Source organism: Parasteatoda tepidariorum, chromosome 8 (genome assembly GCF_043381705.1).
Source record: "Parasteatoda tepidariorum isolate YZ-2023 chromosome 8, CAS_Ptep_4.0, whole genome shotgun sequence".
Lineage (NCBI taxonomy): Eukaryota > Metazoa > Arthropoda > Arachnida > Araneae > Theridiidae > Parasteatoda > Parasteatoda tepidariorum.
The window spans coordinates 72,317,541-72,323,258 of record NC_092211.1 but is presented as its reverse complement, the minus strand read 5'-3'; positions in this window follow the sequence as shown (position 1 = coordinate 72,323,258).

The following is a 5,718-nucleotide window of genomic DNA, read 5'->3' as shown; positions in this document are numbered from 1 at the left end:
TTTTTCTCATAGTTGTTTATTATTTTTTGTTATTGAATTAATGAAAGTCAGAAATTGTTTGACTTATTTTGTAGAATTAGTTGCAAAATTTATTTGTAAAACTTGTTACTATTAAATGGCAAATTTTAAAATTTGAACATAATCGGTTTAACTGGTCTTGAGAAATATTTAGGTAAAAAAACAAATGAATGCAAAAGACTTCCCTGAAATTTAATTACTCAGAAATCACTTGTGCGATTTCATTCCATTTAGATTTTGTCATTTAAAAATATAGAATTTCAAACAATGTAAAAACTGCTCCCAAATCTTCATAATGGCTTTCACAACTGGCAAAATTTTCATTGATGATTAAATTTCAAATGTCATCTTTTTGTTCTGTTTCTTCCTTTATACCATAATGAAAATAAATTTCGAACTCAATTGAAAAAACATAAATACAGTCGAACCTCGCTAACTCGAACCTCGATTTCACAAATTTTTCGATATCTCAAAAAAAAAAAAATAATAATAATTCCCTTCAAATTTCCTATGTTAAAAAAATACTTGATTTCACCAATTTTTTTTTCTAATCCCTCGATAACCATAAATAGTGTAGATTTTTTTTTCTGAAAATAAAAAAATATTCAAAAAAAAAGAAGAAAAATTTTAAGAATAGAAAACCATTAACCATTAAACCTCTTTTCTCCACGAGTTTAGATTCCTGGATCATGATTGAATATGGTTCAATAGTATAATCAGAGATTGGTTGAAATTTTGGACCCATTATTTATGTTAGTTTTCCTTATTGCTCTGGAACTATTTGAGTGAATTATAAAAAAAATTATGCACAGAAGTTTCAAATCCCGTTTATTCAAAGATTTTTTAGAAAGAAAGTATTTTTTTCTTATAGTTATGTTTATTATTTTTTATTATTGAATTAATGAAAGTCAAAAACTTTTTGATTTATTTGTAGAAATAGTTGCAAAATTTATTTGTAAAACTTGTTACTATTAAATGGCAAATTTTAAAATTTGAACAGAATCGGTTGAACTGATCTTGAGAAATATTTAGGTAAAAAAATTAAAGAATACAAAAGACTTCCCTGACATTTAATTACGCAGAAATCACTCCTTCGATTGGACTCGATTCATAATGGCTTCCATTACTGGCGAAACTTTTCATTGACGATTAAATTTCAAATGCTTCCTCTAATCAATATAAATTTCGAACACACTGAAAAAATCATAAAGATATCAGTTTCGTTTCAGCTCTTTCATTCTATTGAATCTTTTAAGGGACAGTGGTCGTGATTTTTGTCTATTACCATCAGACACGTTCTCCGCTTGAGGAACACCCACATTTGTAAAGCATATCCGCTTATTATTATATTTGAAATCACTTTTCCTAGACTGTCCTAAAAGTATCCTAAAACTATCACGCGAAAGACATAAAAAAAAAAGTACTTAAAAGTCACTTAAACAACAATAGTTGTTTTAAACGCTCGGTTGACTTTAAAGATTCAAACGACAATTTAAGAACATTTCGATACGGTGCATTGACCGAACTATTATGACCAACAGAGTAGAAAGAAAGGAAACTAGTTTCATGATGACTTTTATGAAGATTAACCCTATCCAATTTAGCGGGTTTCTTTAAAACAATGAGTTATTTTTTTCTTTACTATCTTAACTAAAACAGTATTCTAAAATTTTAATTTTTAGAAAAAATACATATATATTACAAAGAATAGTAAAAACCAAAATTTTAAATTTTTTATAAATTAAAAAAAAAATAGTTGAGAACTGAACAATATAAACAATAATTAAAAATGTAAGACTTGATTATTTTTGTAAGAGTTGATTATTTTGTAAAATCATCTGTGGATGACGTAGAGCGATGTTTTCTTTTTCTTTAAGAAAAAATTACGAATTGTAGAAGTTGGTAAGAGGAAGTCTAACTTTAATGATCATAAACTTGTTTCCAACAACTTATTCTAAAATTAAAAATTCCTGATTAATAAAATTAATATCTTTATTAAAGATATGATATAGTGATGATTCCTCTCATTTTAAATTGTAATTACAAACATGGACATGACCTAATTTAGAAATACGGGGGTCCTGAGCACGAAACTGTTGAGGGGCCCCATTTGTCCTCAAATATGGGTGTTGTTCGTTCACAAGATGCTTTTAAACTTTTTAGAACATAAGTAAATAATAATATATTGATAAAGTTGTGTTTATATTTATTTCAAATTTTGTTAACTCCTAATTATAATAGGACGATTCTTAAAGAAAAACACACAAAAAATTGATAATTAAGGAGCCCTCAGACATATGGAGACCCTAGGTTTGAGCCTCTCAGGCCATAAGCCTCGAAAATAATAATAATGACAATAATTAAAGTAAAAGATTTTATTTACTTTTAAGTTAACAGAACTAGGTAATAAGAGAAAAAAACGTAAAAAAGGGGGGGAAATGCATTTTTTAAGCTTCTGTTATTATACCCTAAAGTGCTAATTTAAAAAACTTCATTATTTTAAAAAGTTCTATTTTGAGTTTTGAGCAAATTTATCACAGTGCAGAAAACAGCAGGAAAGATATTTCGAAATGTTTTTATATACATTAGTTAAAAATAATCTTGTTCACATTTCTATTACAAGAAACTGGAAAAAAATGTGATTTTATCATATTTTTTTTTTATAAATCGCAAAATAAAAAATCTTTCCGATGCTTTTTAGTTAATTAGTAATAATATTTATTTGCCTAAGTTTCAGTACTCAAAATTCTAATAATTTCTATTATAAATGCATTTTTTGCTATGCTATTAACAGCTCCTTTTTAATTTAATTTCCGTTTGATTGGTTATGCCGTTTTGATTAATGTTGAGCCTCCAAATGCTTAGTTTGCTTAAGGTGAGTCTTCTATGTAAGAAAACAATTATGATAAACATAGAATGAAGATTTCGTGACGTTTAAAATGTGTACGCGTTCTTACACCTGAGAGAAAATGTTGTCCCTGATAATGTGTTTTCAATTTAGATGACATTGTAGACTTTTAAGTTGTTTCAAGAAGCTGTGCACTTGAGTTGTTTTCAACTGAAACGAATTATTTACATTTAGTATTAGGCCAAACCACACGCCATACCTTCATAAAGCGATCATAAAATAGATTCTTAAAGTTTATTCTAAAATTTATGATAATAAATTCAAATATTGAAAAATACTGTCCAAATTAACTTTAAACTATTTTTCTACAACAACAAGAAAATTATTTACACATTGCCATTCATCTCTGACAGCAATACGCTTTTGGAAGAATTTTAGGAGAAAAAAAATATTACTTGTTTTCGAATAAGATGTGTTACTGATTTTTTCAAATTTTAAGGCCAGGTTTTGGTGGAACATTGTGCCAGTTACGGAGTTTTTGCTATATCAGTAACCACAATGGACAAAATAATTATTCAAATAAAGCAAAAATTTCTAAAAAGTTTATTATAAATTGTTAATTTTTGAATAAAGCTGAAGTCAAATATTTAATTATGAGTGAAATTTACGTAGCAACTATATTTACTTAATCAAGGGAGAAATATAAAAACACTGATTCATAATAGCGGTAATCTTAAATTGGTACTTAAACTTCAATTCAATTTACACGAGTGCCGTTACATTTTTTTTTCTTTCCAATGGCAGGCACTGAATTTGAATTTTTTGCCTATACTATGCCAGAATTGTTGCTCATTTCGCGTTACCCAGTGGGCACCTGTGAACCAAAGTCATGGAGGCGAGCAACATTGCCCACGCCACACTGCCACAAACCCGTTTATAGGGTGGGCCACATTCACACATCATTCACACACACAACAGAGAACAGCACAAAGAGAGAGAGAAACATCCATGCCCAGAGCGGGATTCGAACCTGCAGCCTATGGCTTCGCAGTCAGGCACGCTAACCGCTCGGCCACCTGGCCGGCGTGCCGTTACATTAAAATTAAAAAGCAACTTGTTACACTGTAAGTGTAAAATAAATTTTTAAAAAAAGTATTTATTCATGAATAATTGATACACGAATTAATAATTCGTGTGGTACCCAGCTAACGAACAATTATCTTTACATGATTAATAAGAATGCAATAACTTGTAATCATAAACTAGCTGCTAGGAACAAAGTAGTGTAAGCAGCTATCGTGCAACAAAAGTATTCAAAGTATATTCGTATGAAAAAGCAGTAAATTAGCCTTAAGGTCTGCGGACTCACTGCAATAAGCCTAAAAGTGTCCAGATGATTAGAAAATAGTTTAGACTTTTCCAATCAGTTTGGCAATAAGCCTAAAGGTGTCCAGCTATTTAGAAAATAGTTTAGACTTTTCCAATCAGCCTGGCGCATAGCAAAATTACAAACATATTTGCATTGAACGTGATTTTTCAATTCATCAGGATTTGTCCTACAAGCTACTTTGTGCATAAACAAATCTGATTTATGACATAAAGAAAACTCTAACCAATTAACCCTCTTTTTTTCCCTCTCGTAATAATGCATGAATGGAATATGACAGGTGAAATTTGGAATCTCCCACACAATAAATGAACAATTATGTGCTTGAAAGAAAAAATCACCGTAGCTTGTCTTAGTTAAAAAAATAATAATAATAATAACATTAATCACAACAGATGTTCCACTACAGTATGGACAATTGACGAACTAAAATAAACATAATCAACTAAAGGCAGAAAAAAAAGTATTATAACTTTTAAAACTATATGAAGCCAAGCATGGCACCTTCATTTAGAACTCCTGTTGTTGAGGCTCTTTCGACCTTCAATGAATCATAAGGTCAATATGTAAATTGGCTGCAGCTTCATGCAAGACGACTCAACCATTGCATATTGTGATTCCAAATGGCCTAATTTGATTCATTTACACACTCTCTCTGTTTTAAAAGAGGAAACCACATTGCGGGGAAAATGGTTTATGATATCCTATTAAAAAAGCAAGAAATATCCGTAATTTATTATATGAATGCTAGAGCCCCAGTTTAAATCTAGTTTTATGAAATGTAACCAAGGATGCCATGAGTTTATATTTTCAGGAGTTAGGATTTCTTTGATTATNTTAAAATTTAAGAAAACTCGGGGAAAGGGGAAAAGTCATGTTTAAGGTTTCATATCCGAACTTGAACTGAGTCTCGGTGGTGGGGACATAGGTGGCACCACAGGGTATTGCTTTGTTACAATAGGACGATTCTTAAAGAAAAACACACACAAAAAGATATAGTAATTAAGGGGTCCTCAGACATATGGGGACCCTAGGCTTAAGCCTCTCAGGTCATACGTCTCGAAAATAATAATAATGACAATAATTAAAGTAAGAGATTTTATTTACTTTTAAGTTAACAGAACTAGGTAATAAGAGAAAAAAAAGGGGAAAAAATGCATTTTTTAAGCTTCTGTTATTATACCCTAAAGTGCTAACGTAAAAAACTTCATTATTTTAAAAAGTTCTATTTTGAGTTTTGAGCAAATTTATCACAGTGCAGAAAACAGCAGGAAAGATATTTCGAAATGTTTTTATATACATTAGTTAAAAACAATTTTGTTCACATTTCTATATATACAAGAAACTGGAAAAAAAATGTGATTTTATCATAATTTTTTTAATTTTTTTTTTATTATAAATCGCAAAATAAAAAATCTTTCCTATGCTTTTCAGTTAATTGGTAATAATATTTAATTGCCCAAGT